This window comes from Rhinopithecus bieti, unplaced genomic scaffold (genome assembly GCF_001698545.2).
Source record: "Rhinopithecus bieti isolate Rb0 unplaced genomic scaffold, ASM169854v2 scaffold_21649, whole genome shotgun sequence".
In the NCBI taxonomy this organism is placed as follows: domain Eukaryota; kingdom Metazoa; phylum Chordata; class Mammalia; order Primates; family Cercopithecidae; genus Rhinopithecus; species Rhinopithecus bieti.
Window position 1 is genome coordinate 4,072,795 of NW_016811584.1, and position 17,032 is coordinate 4,089,826.

At 36.8% G+C, this 17,032-nt stretch overlaps 1 long non-coding RNA gene across 1 annotated transcript in view; it reads left to right on the plus strand.

Moving 5' to 3' along the window:
• The first annotated feature begins 16,266 nt into the window (after positions 1–16,266).
• Positions 16,267–17,032, plus strand: part of LOC108543631 (uncharacterized) — a 10,101-nt gene continuing 9,335 nt past the window's right edge. The window contains exon 1 of the long non-coding RNA XR_001889631.1: positions 16,267–16,309. This is a non-coding gene — a long non-coding RNA (uncharacterized LOC108543631). The remainder of the gene's footprint in view (positions 16,310–17,032) is intronic.

Genomic DNA, 17,032 nt, shown 5'->3' on the forward strand with positions numbered 1-17,032 from the left:
TTGAGATGGAGTCTTGCTCTGTTGCCCAGGGTGGAGGGCAGTGGTGCAAAAATCTTGGCTCACTGCAACCTCCGCCTCCTGGGTTCAAGTGATTCTCCTACCTCAGCCTCCTGAGTAGCTGGGATTACAGGCACACAGCACCAAGCCTGAGTAATTTTTGTATTTTTAGTAGAGATGGGGTTTTACCATGTTGGCCAGGCTGGTCTCAAACTCCAGACCTCAGGTAATCAGCCCACCTCTGCCTCCCAAAGTGCTGGGATTACAGGCATGAGCCACCATGCCCAGCCTGGATGAAATTTTTCAATGTGGCTGTGAGCATGGGGGTGAAAGTGCAGAGTAAAAGATGTACCACTTGCATATAATATGCTGCATGTCGAAACATATTTACCCCAAATCGTTTTTTTTTTTTTTTAATTTTTTTTTGAGATGGAGTCTTGCTGTGTCACCCAGGCTGGAGTGCAGTGATGTGATCTCAGCTCACTGCAAGCCCCACCTCCTGGGTTCACACCTTTCTCCTGCCTCAGCCTCCTGAGTAGCTGGGACTACAGGTGCCCGCCACCACGCCTGGCTGATTTTTTCTATTTTTTAGCAGAGATGGGGTTTCACCATGTTAGCCAGGATGGTCTCGATTTCCTGACCTCGTGATCCACCCGCCTCGGCCTCCCAAAGTGCTGGGATTACAGCCGTGAGCCACTGCGCCCAGCCTCAAAATCGTATCTTTTTTGCTGCTGCTGTCATCAACTAGTTTTATTTTATATATCTAAAGTATAAAACATGATTATTTTAAAATATTTTATAATTCAGATCCCATGTTCAAGTGACTGATGTGCTGCATTTGTTGGGGATGTGATTGGAAATACACAGGCACTGGTACTGTCCACAACTGCTATCTTTGGTTTCTACCTAGTCTTACTCTTTCTCGGGTGGCTTGACAATTTTAATAGCTAAGGCAGGAGACTACAGACAATCTTTCAAGTGGATAATTGTGGATAATGCATTCAGCTAAATTGAAATTAATTGTAGCTATATTTAGATAATAAAATGATTGTATTGAAAATAGGGCTCAGATTTGTATAGAGCAAAAATTAATCTCTGTGTTGTATTGCTTAGGCAATCTGCTACTCTCCTGATATGATATTAGAATGAGGTTACTTAACTCTTACTGAATTTTTTTGGCTTTTAGTTTACCTTCCTCACTTTTCCCCTCATTCGTTTATCTCTTTCATTGTCTTGTTTGGGCTTTTCCAGTCCTTGTATTTTCACAATAATTTCCTTGTAAGTCCTTTAGGGTAAAATGTAAACACTAAATGGAGAAATGTAAATCTGCAAAGAGACTTTGGCAGCTTTGTTTTCTGTTTATTTACTTATTTAGGAATTCATTCTTTAGTTTGCCAGAAAGCAATCCTGTTTATAAACAGTAGAGCCAGTGCTGGAAATATGATTTTCTTTATAATATAATCTTAGGTAAACTTTTCAACATATAAGAACATCTAGATAGTGTTATAAATAATGTTAATCCAATAAAATATGAAATTTACACATATTGATTTCCATTGCAAGTTGAAATATACTGATACATATGCCATTAATGCTCTAACAACCACTTCCTTTTGTTGCCATATTCAACCAAAATGTAGATTGTTAAGGGCAACCTGTCTCCTTTTTTGCCTCAAATAGTTGTATTTAGTTGCAACATGCTGTGAACAGAATGGATTTAATTTAGAAGCTGCTTTGGTGTATAAAAACATTCAATATATGATATTAAAAACCATTTGTATAAAAGAAACCCGAAGGATGCATCTTGGCTTATTAATCTATAACAAATTATTTTAATTTGGGAATGCATGCAAATATGAACATAGTATACAGGGCTTGTGTATTATAAGGTTAAACTGTTCAAGTGTATTGGGAACTGCAAGTTTTCTAGCTGAATTTTGAGATAATAGCATCATTTTTGAAATTTTGAGTTAAAAATTTTGGGATACTTTTTAATAACAGCATCATTTATTCAGAGTAGTGGGAACTGCAGGTTTTCTAGTTGAACTTTGAGATAAAAGTATCATTTATTCCTATGTTACATATATTTAAGAAGAAAGGATGTTACTAATTTGTGTAGATTTGGGTGGGCAGATAAGAGTTGAGTCAGGCCCTGCCCTAAAAGATGTCTTTTTCTAACTTTTTAGACTTTGGAATTCATTACAGAAACAAAGTATTCCTTTGTATATTATGGTCTCCATAGATGTATTTAAAGAATCTAAAGGTCAGAAATTCAGTCAGATGCTGCATAATGATGTTCTGGTAAACAACTGATTGTCGTGACCATATATGACAGTGGTGCCGTAAGATTGCAATGGGGCTGAAAAATTTCTGCTGCATGGTGGTGTCTTGATGATCCTGACATGCAGACTTAGGCTAATGTGTGTGTTTGTGTCTTAGTTTTAGCAAAACATTTAAAAGTAAACAAAAAAATTAAAATAGAAAAAATCTTATGGCATAAGGCTATAAAGAAGAAATATTTTTGTACAGCTATACAATGTGTGGTTTTTTTCTTTGTTTTTTTTTTTAACTGAAATTTTTAAAAATTTCGATAGTTTATAGGGTACAGGTGGGTCTTGGTTACATAGGTAACTTCTTTAGTGGTGATTTCCGAGATTTTAGTGCACACATCAACAGAGCAGTGTACACTGTACCCAATATGTAGTCTTTTATCTCTTATCTCTCTCCTAACCTTCCCAGCAATCCCCAAAACCTGTTATATTATTCTTATTTCTTTGTGTCCTCATAGTTTAGCTCCCACTTATAAGAACATACGATATTTGGTTTTCCATTGCTTCTCTTCTACGTGCAAAATATACTCAGTCTCTGCCTAAAGAAGACAACTCAATCATCCCATCCAATCACAATATCAAGCTCAAAGTTCAAGATATTGTGATAGTCTCTCTGTAAAGCATGAATGTGATTCCTCTGATCCAGAGACTTAAGAGCTAAAAAAGGTGAATTATCTATTTTCCATAAGTTTAATATACAAAGGTGGAACAGGGATGGGTAATTTCATTTCAACAAACTGGAATAAAGTCTCCCATTCTTCAAAGGGGAAGAATGGGAGGCATAACAGTCATTAGGTCATATATATTCTGAAATCCTACAGACTCCATAAAGGCCGCTTACCCTGGAGGTGAGGAATGTTTCTTGATTAGTCACTGTTTATGCTCCCTAAGAGTAGCTTCTGAGGACATTTTTCTCCATGGCTTTTGCTCACCTTCTTTTTCATGATCCTTCTTGGCCACATCTGAAAAGGGGACTGGAGAATATGCCTTCCTTGGGGGCTCTGTGGCTTCCTCATCTTCCCTCCTACTCGTTAAAGTTGTAATGTAAAAGTTGATTTAAGTCTGAAACAGCATCTTTTAATGCAGCATATGGCTCTTTTGTCAGTACAAAATTTCTCATAAACATCTTAGATTTAATATTTGATTCTTGTCAATTCCATGTGCCCATAGTTATGCCAAGTTTTTTCATCTGTCTCTATCTCTAGACATGTTACTGTCTCTACAGACATATAGCTGATATGTGGATAATTAATTGGTTTTGTGCATAATCACATCTTTATCTCTTTCCAAAGCTATCCTTTTCAACTAAAATTACTGAATGCCATCTTAATTATTCAAGTATTTGTTGAATGCAATGTTTACATTAAGTATTGAACATAAAGTTTCATCAATTCTAGATTTATAGTTAGAGCTTAGTAGTGAGGTTTGAGAACTGATTGCATTTTCCAATTCTGCAACTCACAGAAATTCTGATATTCTCTCTTTCATTTCTGCTTGCAAACTGGCCAGTTCTTTTCTGAATTGTTTTGTTTTATGACTGCAGGCAACAGCAAGAAAATGTGCCCCTAACATTTGTGATTTCAACTTTTTCACCTAAGGCCACATGCTTATTGTTTCCATTATCTAACTTTTAAATTGTGGGTATCAATTTTCCCCAAAGTTTTGCTACTGTAAAACATGTCACCTTGTTTCTATCTGCCAGTAACCATCTCCCTTCCACCTGCTGCCTAATCCCAAAGCCAGTGCCATGTGAAGTTCTGTTCAAGCAGCACCCCACTCCTGGTACCAGTTTTGATGTCAGTCAACTCATACAAAGTTATATAGTGCTAACAATTTCCAAATTTCACAAACTCATAATTAACAAAAGTTTATTTCTTACTTTGCTTGTTTTTCAAGGGCTAGCTGTGACTTTTCCCATCACCTTCATTCCCAAACATAGGTTAAAGAAACAGCTACTATTTGGGACATTGTGTTTTTTTCCTGGGTCTTTTTTTTTTTGTATTGTGGCAGAAGGAAAATACTACAATAGAACCATTCAGGAAGTTTTATGGCTTATGTTTGGAAGCGAAATGTGCACTTGGCCAAATTAAATCACCTAGTCAAGTATGACTTCAAGGATAAAGGATATGAGAATCTGTAATCCTTCTGCAAGGAGCACTAAATATTTTGATCAATAATACAATCTACCTCAGCCATCCTCTTTTTTTATGCAGAATGAAATCAGATGAACATTTATTTATTTCTGCCTTATGTTTTGTCTGCCTCTTCATCTGAATTTGTTCTAACTGAATATGCAAAGTGTTAGTATACAGAAAGTTTATGTTGGAAGTTATGCTCTTTTTTTCCACCTAGAAATTGTTGCATCTCAGTGTGTTGCTACAAGTGTAAAAGAAATGTTTATAACATTCTGATGATGAAGCCAAAATTGCAGAATGAATAAAGAAGAGGAAGAAGAAACCTGTTCCTTGAAGATAACATTAAGCCACTGAGTCAACTAACTCAGGAAATGCCTTTCACCTCCCACCGTGATTCTGAAGCCTCCCCAGCCATGTGGAACTTTAAGTCCAATTAAACCTCTTTTTCTTCCCAGTCTCAGGTATGACTAACAAAAGAAGTGTAAGACTTGTACATTGAAAATTACAAAACTTTGCTGAAAGCAATTAAAGAAGACCTAAATAAATGGAGAGACGTTCCATCTTTGTGGATTGGAAGATTCAATATTAAGATAAAAATTCTCTACTAATTGAGCTATGGATACAATATAGTCCCCATCAAAATTCTGGCTGGCTTTTTTGCATAATTTGACAAGTAGATACTAAAATTTATGTAGAAATGCAAAACACACAGAAAAGACAAAACAATTTTGAGAAAGAAAAAGTTGGAAGACTTTTGCTTCCCAATTTCAAAACTTACTATTAATAACGATTATTAAGACAGAGTGGTACTGGCGTAAGGGTAGACATATAGGTCAACGAAACACAGGAGTTCAGAAATAAATCTTTATAGCAAATTGATGTTTGACAAATATGCCAAGAAAAGGCATTGGGGAAAGGAAAATCTTTTCAACAAATGGTCACTGGGACAATTGAATATCCACATGCAAAAAAAGATGGACTTATACCCTTACCTTATGCCGTATGTAAAATCATAGTCTTAAATGTATGCTAAAACAATAAAACTTTTAGAATAAAATATTGTAGAAAATATTTGAGACCTTAGGTTAGGCAAAGATTTCTTATATATGACCAAAGGCTTAGCTCATAAAAGAAAAAATGCAACTTCATCAAAATTCAAAACTTTTTCACTTTAAGTCTGAAAATAGATGGGGTCAAAACACATAGCTGATAAAGGACTTGCATCCAGAATATACAAATAACTTGGAAAACTAAATAAGATAAATAACCCAGTCAAGACTGGGCAAAATATATAAACATATTTTACCAGAGAAGATACAGGAATGGCTACTGAGCACACGGATAAAATGCTCAACAACATTACTCCTTAGAGAAGTGCAAATTAAAACCACAATGAGACACCATTTCACCCCTGCTGGAATGACTATAATAAATTACAGTAACAAATGTTTGTGAGAATGTAGAGAAATGGAAACACTCATACATTGCTGGTGGGAATGTAAAATGTAGCTATTTTCAAAAACAGTTTTGGAAGTTTCTCAAAAAGTTAAACATGAAACTACCATACAAGCCAGCAGCCCCACTCCTTGGCATCTATCCAAGAGAAATGAAAAGTCCACACAAAGGCTTGTATGTGAATGCTCATAGCAGCATTATTTACAATAGCCAAAAACTAAAAATAACCCAAATGTCAACTAGTTAATAGACAAAATGTGGTATATTCATGTAATTGAATATTATTCAACAATTAAAATAGTCAACCACTTACAAATTCTACATCATGGAGAAGCCTAAAAGATTATGCTAATTATAAGAAAGACATAATTTATATGATATGTTCAGAAAAGGCTAATTTATTGAGTTAGAAAGTAGCTTAGTGGTTGCCTGGATCTAGGGATGGGAAGGTGGATTAACTGTCAATGGACGTGAGGGATCTTTTGTTGCGGGAGGATGAAGATGTGCTAAAACTGATTTATGGCTACGTTTGCACCACCCAGTAAACCTGCTGAAAATCATTTAAATTGTATGGTTGAAATTGGTGAATTTTATTACATATTTTATATATATGAATAAAACTGTTTTTAGAAATCGCATGTGGTGATATGCCAAAACACATAAGGAGATGAAGGCAGAACAATTAAAAATGTCATCTTGGGCTTTCCTACCAGTTTAGGAGGATCACAATGAGATGACCAAATTGGTTTAAAACAATTTATCTTCTGGTGTTATTTCTGTTTTTAGTGGCCACAGTTTGTGGTGGCTAGGTAGCCTCTGTCCTTTAGGAAACATAAATGTAGACAGAGGACGGTTGCTCTCTAAAATACTGAAAACAAAAGTCACAGATAAAAGCTACAAGAGCATCTTTTTGTTCTCTAAAAGTTTCACCAGCTGCTACCATAATCTTTTCAAGTCTTCATTTTGTCACTGTATAATTCACAGAGTTTCATGGGGTTGTTGTTGACTCTGAATTTTCTCTTAAGGTCAGTTTCCAGGAGCCAGATACTGTTTCAGTTGGTTTTAAGTAAGGATTTGTATGTTCTCTGAAGTGAAATAGTTCACTCTGAAATGAGCTTATGGAGATAACTGTTTAAAAAACTAAGCCTTGTATTTCTGGAGCAAAATTAATTTGGATGGTTCATTAGTTAGTTTATAACAGCTAATGATCCTTGTTAATGTCTTCTTGAGATAAAGAGGCTTCTATTGGTTGATCTCATTTACTCATTCACAGACATAGGCATTCATTCAGCAAATATTATTGAGCATCTCTTCTTAGCACTAATCTAGGTTCTGAGAATGTATCAGTGAACTCCACCTGAAGAAAGAAAAAAATAAATAAACAATGACATAAGCAGGGTAATTTCACAAGACAGGAGGTGACATGAGAAAGAGCAGCCGAAGGAACTATTATAGATAGGCTGATGACAGAAGTCTGTGTGTGGAGGTCAGACGTGAGCTAAGGTCTGAATGATGGGAAGAAACTAACCATGTGAGGATCTGGGGAGAGAGTAAAACAGGCCTAGAAAATATAAAAGAAAAGACCTTTAGGAGAGATTGATTGGGTCTGGAGTGTTTTTGAGAATATGGAAGCAAATGTTGTTAGAGTATGATGATGCAGGATCATAGCATATGTATTATAGGTCATAGTAAGAAGTATGAATTGAGTCTAATCACAACAGAAAGACTTGAGCGGGGGAAGGTTTTTAAGAAGGCAGTAACAATCTGATTTATATTTAGATCAGTTTGGTTGTTAAATGGAAAACAGAATGGGGCAGGGGATGAAGAGCATAGTTAACAGACCAATTGAAAGACTTTTCCAACACCTAGGAAGGGAGATAGTGATATCTTGGAGCATGGTAGTAGCAATAGAGATGGAAAGAAATGGCTAGATTTCTATTTTTTTTTTTTTTAGTACTTCTTAATTGTTTAAAGGTGGAGGATGAAATTAGATAAAGAGAGTGTTTAGATGTTTAATCTCAATAACTGGAAGGATGATGGTATCATTTGCTGAGATGGGGAAGATAGGAGAAGAAACAGATTTGAACAAAATCAAAAGTTCTTCTGTTTTTAATAGGTCAAATATAAAATCATATTAGTCATCCTAGTAGAATATCAAGTATCATAGTATTTAAATCTGGAGCTCAAAGGAAAGGTCAGGAATGAACACATATGTTTGAGAGTTACTGGCATATAGATGGCATTTAAATCCATAATTTCAATCTCTGGAGGAGATCACCTAGGGAAGAGAAAAGTGCTCAGCTCGAATTCTGGGGCACACAAACACTTAAAAGATGAGTAGAAAGAATGCAAAAAAGGCCAAATAAGTGAAGCAGGTTGAGTGGAAACTATGTTGCCTAGAAGGTGCATCTCCATCCAAAGGCTCTGCTGCCACTCAGCTCCTCCTGTGTGTAGCTAGGCAGTGCCATAAGGAATTGTACTGAAGCCTGAGGCAAAAGGGAAAATGTGTATTTCTATATACACTTACCAAAATATCTTCCCATATTTTGAACTAAGTGGAAGAAGTTATTAAAAGTTCTACAATAAAAAGTGACTATATCTAAAGCTCTATTATCCAATCTGTTTGCATATCATCTTCAATGCTCATAAACCTGCCCAGTGGCAGGGCTTGATGGACAAGTGACCTCAGTGTACAGGGCTGATTAGAAATGACTTTACGTGGCACAGTAATGGAGGGTTGTAAAACACATGAACAACAGCCTCACTTTATTTAAAATTGTTTTTTCTAATCACAGATATTTTTGCATTAATATTGATTACTTAAAGATTGCATTAAAATATTATTATTATTATTATTATTATTATTATTATTATTATTAGAGACAGGATCTTGCCCTGTCACCCAGGCTGGAGTGCAGTGGCATGATCATCACTCACATAGCCTTGAACTACGCGGCTCAAGCAATCCTCCCACCTTAGCCTCCAGAGTAACTGGGACTACAGGTACACCCAATTATGCTTGGCTAATTTTTTAACACAAAGTATAATCTTGATTTATGAGTTATTTGGCACCCCTTGACATTATGCACTCACAGAATATTTGATTTTCTTCATCATAATCCTGATCCTGGACTCAGGGCAGAATTTTCCCCATTTTTAGAGAGAAACTGACAATCCAGATTTTGGTGTGAAATCTCACATTTTAAATATGTTGGCTAGTTAAAAAAGTTAGAAAATGCAGTGTTGGCCAAAGCGTTAGGAATTCTACCATAAAGCATTCTAGTATGAAAATCGCATTGAACCGGCCATCTAGTTGTAGCTTTAACCTAACCACATGGCACGTTAACTTTTCTGGGGCTCATTTTTTATATTATTAAAAGTAAACATCTATGACCCAGTGTAAGGCATGGTAATTATAATTTTACAGAATACTAACTTGACTAAATCCTGTGGATCTGAAGTATAAATGTTAGATTTAACCATATGAAATTACTAATAATAAGCTTTCTTTTCAGACAGGGTCTTGCTGGAGTTTAATAGCACAGTTATGGCTCACTGCAACCTCTGCCTCCCAGGGCCTCAAGCAATCCTCCCACTCTCAACCTCCCAAGTAGCTGGGGACCGGCGGCATGTGCCACCATGCCTGGCTAATTTTTGTACTTTCTGTTAGAGACAGGGTTTTGCTATGTTGCTCAGACTGATCTCAGACTCTGGGTTCAGGCAATCTACACTCCTCTGCCTCCCAAAGTGATGGGATTACAGGCATGAGCCACCACCCCCAGCCTAATCAGCCATTTTGGATCTACCAAAACATGAAATCCATTTGGTTCAAGCTGATAGTTTTGTTTCAGCCTGTTGAGCCTGAGAGTACGATGAACCAAGCAGCGCTCTGCTGAGCCTATGGTAAGGGAAAACTGCTCCCCTATGTTTACAGCAAGATCAGGAGTTTGGCCAGAAACCTCTGGCCAGAAATCTCTAGCCAGATGACAAGGGCCAGTGATAGGGACAGGATCATGACTTGCCTTTTTTTCTGCCATAGCTGCAGCTCATTTGATCTGAGCTCCTGTTCCCAGAGGCTCTCACTTAGGTGCTTTCTTTCTACACAGGCCTTCAAGTGGTCTATATCTGAGTCCATTTGGGTTTCTTACTTGGATCTGGGTGGTTTATATATATGAAGATCTTAAGCCTTCACTGTCTTTAAAACAACACTGTTTTGAAATAAACAGCTGAAATAAAGTCTCTATCAATGCTTGTGCATTCATTTTTATCCAGGAAAGGTAACTGAGGTTGGCATTAACCAAGCATAAAATGTAACTGTTTACTAACCTCTTCCAATCTGAGTGTACACACACACACACACACACACACACACACACACACACCCCATGTGTAGAGTTCTTAAAATGATATCTCATTAGTTTAAGGTGGGCCTTATAGTAATATACACAGTAGTTTTCCTACTCCCTTAGTTAATTCAAAGCTACAGCTAATGCTTGCAGTTCAGATGTACGTTGATTTCAGGCCACGTTACTTGTTGTCAAATTCAATTCTTTAGTTCACAAGGAACACAAAAGTCTTAAACTGTTCATGTCAGTCTGATATTTTGTGCTTCAACATGTAATAATACATTTAAAAAAAACGTAAGGGCTGGGTGCAGTGGTTCATACCTGTAATCCCAGCAATTTGGAAGTCCGAGGTGGGTGGATCACTTGAGGCCAAGACTTCAAGATCAGCCTGGCCAACATGGTGCAACCCCGTTTCTACTAAAAATGCATGGTGGTGTGCATCTGTAATCCCAACTACTAGGGAGGCTGAGACATAAGAATCACTTGAACCTGGGAGGCAGAGGTTGCAGTGAGCCCAGGTCCTGCCACTGCATTCCAGCCTGGGTAGCGGAGCAAGACTCTGTATCAAACACACACACACATACCATAGAATCTCCTTTTATACATTAGGATACTAGAGAGTTTTTAATTCAATTCAAGAAACATAATAGGTATTAAATACCTATATGTTGAATGAATAAGAATGTTTTGGATATTTACTGTAGGCTTGATGTTGTAATAACAAAATGTAAAAGACCTTGCTTTTCAGAGGAGTATAGGAATAATGGAGTTTGCATCCATTTCATTAAAATAGGCTAAAGTTAAAATGAGGATATATAAAACAGCCTTATTTTATACCATTTACAATTCAAGTTTTCTCTTGCTTATGGTCATTGTGCACTCTAATTTTAAAAGTAATAGAGTGGTTTTAAGAGAGCATTAAAAAAGGATAATTATTAAGATTTTATAGTTTAGAGAATAAACTGTTTCTCAGATTAAATAAATGTTATGTATAACCTTAATTTACGCTTAAAATTTTTTCTTATTTGAGGGAGTACAACAATAATATATGGTAGGGAAAGGAGAAACAAAGCCTTCCTCTTCCCCCTGGAGGATATTAGGTGGAAAGAAACATGGCTAGAGCTTAACAAGGAAAAAGCCTGTGTAGAACTGAGGGGATGTAGTGGACAGAGTAGCTAGCCTCCAAGTTGTCTTTCAGTAGTCACCACCTCCAGTATTCATGTACTCATGTAGTCTTTTCTCACATCACACAATGGTCAGTCTGTGTGACCAATAGAATATGGTAGATGTAATGATACGTTACTTCTAAGATTAGGTTTTAAGACTTGGCCGTCTTAGTCTCTCTCTCTCTCTGTCTCTCTCTCTCTCTCTATCTCTCCCCCCTCCCCCTCCCTCCCTGGGATGGATCACTCTGGAAAATACCAAGTTTGTGTCATGGGGATCCTCAAGAAGCCCCATGGAGATGTCTGCCTGGTGAATAACTAAGGCTTCCAGTCATCAGCCAGCAAGGGACTGAGGACTCCAACCAATAGCCATAAGCATGAGCTTAGAAGTGGTTCCTCTAGCTCCAGTCTTCCCATTCCTGGATTCCTAACCCTCCAACAATGAGATGAGTGTTTGTTGTTTTACGACACAAAGTTTTCATCTAATTTGTTACGCAGTACTAGATAACTAATAGATGAGTCCTACCTCTCCAAGGTAGACACATAAAACTCAAATTCCAACATCCTGTACATCTATAACATAGGCATGCATTCTAAACTCCACCACATAGATTCTCCCATGCTAGATTTCAATTCAGCAATGGGCAATTTAAATATTGAGGTCCTCTATAGAATCCTTTTAGCTGGTGATGTAGTGGGTAAGAATTTGGCTTTGAGGGATGCTGGTGGTTGCAATGTCCATTTACTGGGACTGAGTGACATTAGTATTGCAGAAACAACAGTGGTAGTTTTTCACCCTGTCAGTTCTGCAGGATGGTTTTAGTCCTTTATCCTGGAATTTCAGTTTTAAATGGAATCCTCCTAGTCCTAGTCAATCCTCCTCCTAGCAATTCTGCAAACATTCCAATATCCCTTTCAGTTTCTGCTGCTTGCAACTAGAAGCCCTGACTGATACAGAGGAGAACTGCCAGTGAAAAGGAGATGCCCTTTCTATGGATAGAATACAGGTACTTTTGCCTGGAAGCTGAGGGGAGTATACCTAAGGAGTAAATCAGAGTAGGGTTTTGAAATGTTTGGGGCATAAAATATTTTGCCATAGGGCTTTCTAAAAGGAAAAGAGATCATCTCTGTAGGGACCTGATGTGGCAATAAAGTCCATCAACCCTTTTGTGGAAATATTCAGTGGATGGGAAAGCTAATTTTTATTCACTGCACTAGCATTATTACATGGACGTATTTTATAATGATCCTGAGTCATCAGGATCTTTTAAATTATGTTCATTGATTTGCTATGATAGTCAAGTTTTGCAACACCTTAGACAGATTAGAGAGATTTCAGTGAGAAATGGTTTAAGATAAAAAGTCTCCATCAAGTGATTACAACAGAAGGTTATTTGTAAAACTCACTTGTATGGTATAACTCATTGCTTAACATTGCCAGACAAATATGCTGTTGCTGTAGGTGCCAGATAATCATTTATTTCAGTTTAAATTTTTCAGTAGCAAATTTTTGCTAGTAGCTATATATAAACTTTCATGGATGATCAGCGTATTTAACAGAGAAGAAACTCTGATTCCTGACTTCATTTACTTCCTTTACATGTAAAGATACAATCAATCAAGAAACACATTCAACAAAATATTTGTAACAGCAACTATAATTAACTATTAATTTCTATATTATATTCACCTAGTTTTTCTATAAGTATAGCTTCAAAATGTGTATGTTTTAAAGCATCCACTACAAATGTTAATATCCAAAGCAAGTCTTTAGAAATGTCAAAATTTGAATATCTCTTTGTTAATAAATATTCGGCATTAACAGGACATCTAGATCTGGCTGACTGATTGTCAGGAATGTTGTACAAATATTAAATCATTGGTGGACTAAATAAGTGAATTTTAGAATCTCTTCCAATTTTGAAATTTTGTGAGCATCTATGATGTATACTGTTAGAGTTACCAAATTAGAACTCATAGTTTAACAAATACTTTTTTTCTTGTGGTGAATTTAGTTCCATCTCAAATGTTTAGAACTGGATAAAATTTAAACAATATGCTTATTCTTAGAGAAATTACCTTTATTAAAAGAATAAAGTTAAACGAATTGAGACTCCAGGAAAATTATCTAGTCCATTACAAATTCTTAGTTAAATGTCAAACATTTTGTATGTTTACAACAAAACGACTTTTAAACCAATAGTTGTTTAAATGTTTCGGCTTAATTTAAATTATATAAATATGTGTGTGTGTGTGTGTGTGTGTGTGTGTGTGTGTGTGTGCTATTTCCAAAACACATTTCAAATCTATTCATTTTGCTCTATTTCTCTTGGAATATCTGCTAAATCAAATAACCTGGGCTACTGCCATTGCCTTCTACCACTCTCCCTGCTTCCTCTTTTGCCTTCCTCCAAGCTTCTGTACACGGCAGCCAGAATGAATATGTGTCAGTCATGTATCATTTTTTTCCCTTAAAATCCATCTGGGGCTTCTCTCTGCCCTTAGTGTATAAATCCTAGTTTCACAAGTATGGCCAGCAAAGCCCTCTAGGCCCTCACAGGTACCTACATCTCCAACTTTATCTCTACCCTTAGTCTCTTTTTCCCCTGTCTGCATTTTCTTTTTTGGTATAGTAATATTGACTTATTATAATGTTTTCAAGGTTTATCATCTTTTAGCATGTTTTAGCACTTCATTCCTTTATATTGCTGAATAATAGTCCATTGTGTGGATTTACTGCATTATCTAACTTATCCTCAGTTGATGGATATTTGAGATTTTCCTCCACTTTTGGCTATTAAGAATAATCTTCTGTTTCAGTTTCTGTTGCTTGCAACTGGAAGCTGTGACTGATACAGAGGAAAACTGCCAGTGAAAAGGAGATGCCCTTTCTATAGATAGAATATAGGCATATTTTTGTGTGAACGTATATTTTCATTTATCTTGGGTGTATACCTAGGAGTAGAATTGCTGGTCATATGGTAACTCTACGTTTAATCTTTACAGGAACTGCCAAACTGTTTTCCAAGCATCTGTACCATTTTATATTCCCACCAAACATTGTAAAAGTTCCAATTTCTCCACATTCTTGCCAGTACTTGTCACTTACCCATTTTTCTTATTATAGCCATCCTAGTGTGTGTAAAGTGTTCTCTCATTGTAGATTTGATTTGCATTTCTCTGGTGACTAATGATGTTGAACATCTTTCCATGTGCTTATTGGCCATATATCTTCTTAGGAGAAATATTGATTCCAATCCTTTGGCGATTTGTCTTTCTATTATTGAGTTGTAAGTTCTTTACATATTCTTGGGTGGAAACAGTAGACACTGGGGACTTTAAAGGGAGAGGGGCAGAGGGACTCAAAGGTTGGAAAAACTACAAATTGAGTACTATGTTCACTATTTGGGTGATGGGTTCACTAGAAACCCAAGCCCCCACGTTACACAATACACCTGTGTAACACACCTGCATAAGTACCCCCTGAATCTATATTTTTTAAAAAAAATTATTGATACAAGTCAAGAGTTCTTGATACAAATCCCTTGATACAAGTCCCCTATCCTTGGTACAAGCCTCTGTATTCATGATACAAGTCCCTTATCAGATAAATTATTTTCAAATTTTCCCCATTCTGTGAATTGTCTTTTCTTTTCTTGATGATATCTTTTGAGGAACAAAGGTTTATAATTTTGATGAAGACAAATTTATCCATTTTTTCTTTCTTTGGTTTTGACACCTATATGACTATATTTGGCTATAGGTGTCATAGCCAAAAAACCGTGTCCTGACCCTAAGTTATGAAGATTTAAACTTCTATTTTCTTCTGTGTTTTAGTTTTAGCTTTTACGTTTAGGTCTTTAAGATATTTTGAATTAGTTTTTATAAATGGTATGAGGAAGAACTAGAACTTCATTGTTTTGCATGTGGATTGTCTCAGCACCATTTGTTGAAAAGATGATTTATTCTTTCCTCATTCAATGGTCTTGGCACCCTTGTGAAAAATCAATTGATTATAGATACATGAGTTTATTTCTGTACTCTTAAATCTATTCCAGGAATCTATAAATCCATACTTATGTCTGTCAGTACTGCACTATCTTGATTATTATGACGTTGTAGTAAGTTTTGAGATCAGGAAGTATGAGCCCGCCTACTTTGCTCCTCTTTTGCAAGATTTGTTTTTGACTATTTTGGTTTTCTTGAATTTTCATGTGAATTGTAAGATCAACTTGTCAATTTCTCTTTAAAAATGGCAAGCTATATATATATATATTTTTTGAGACAGAGTCTCACTCTTTCACCCAGCTGGAGTGCAGTGGCACAATTTCAGCTCACTGCAACCTCCACCTCCCGGGTTCAAGCTATTCTCCTCCCTCAGCCTCCTGAGTAGCTGGGATTACGGGCATGCGCCACCACATCCAGCTGATTTTTGTGTTTTTAGTAAAGATGAGGTTTTACTATGTTGGTCAGGCTGGTCTTGAACTCCTGACCTCATGATTCGCCCACCTCAGCCTTCCAAAGTGCTAGGATTATAGGCGTGAACCACTATGCCCAACCCAAGATTTTAATAACAATTGTATTGAATTTGGCAATCAATCTGGGGAGTATTGTCATCTTAATATTAAGTCTTCCAACATGTAATGTCTTCCATTTATTTAGGTCTTCATTAATTTTAATGATGTTTGGTAGTTTTCAGTGTACAAGTTTTGCATTTCTTTGTTAAATTTATTCCTCAATCTTTTCTTTTCTTTTCTCGAGACAGAATCTCATTTTGTCACCCAGGCTGGAGTGCAGTGGCACGATTTCGGCTGATTGCAACCTCCACCTCCTAGGTTCAAGCAATTCTCCTTCCTCAGCTTCTCGAGTAGCTGAGATTACAGGTACACACCACAATGCCCAGCTATTTTTTGTATTTTTAGTAGAGACAGGGTTTCACCATCTTGGCCAGGCTGGCCTCGAACTTCTGAACTCAAGTGATCCACCCACCTCAGCCTCCCAAAGTGCTAGGGATTACAGGCGTGAGCCACCACACCTGGCCTAATTTTCTGATGCTGTGATAAATTAATGTTTTCTTCATTTTCAGATTTTTCATTGTAAGTGTATAGAATACAACTGATTTTTGTACTTTTTTTTTTATTATACTTTAAGTTCTAGGGTACATGTGCATAACGCGCAGGTTTGTTACATATGTATACTTGTGCCATGTTGGTGTGCTGCACCCATCAACTCGTCAGCGCCCATCAAGTCATCATTTATATCATGTATAACTCCCCAATGCAATCCCTCCCGCCTCCCCCCTTCCCATGATAGGCCCCAGTGTGTGATGTTCCCCTTCCCGAATCCAAGTTTCCTCATTGTTCAGTTCCCACCTATGAGTGAGAACATGCGGTGTTTGGTTTTCTCTTCTTGTGATAGTTTGCTAAGAATGATGGTTTCCAGCTGCATCCATGTCCCTACAAAGGATGCAAACTCATCCTTTTTTATGGCTGCATAGTATTCCATGGTGTATATGTGCCACATTTTCTTAATCCAGTCTGTCACAGATGGACATTTGGGTTGATTCCAAGTCTTTGCTATTGTGAATAGTGCCGCAATAAACATAC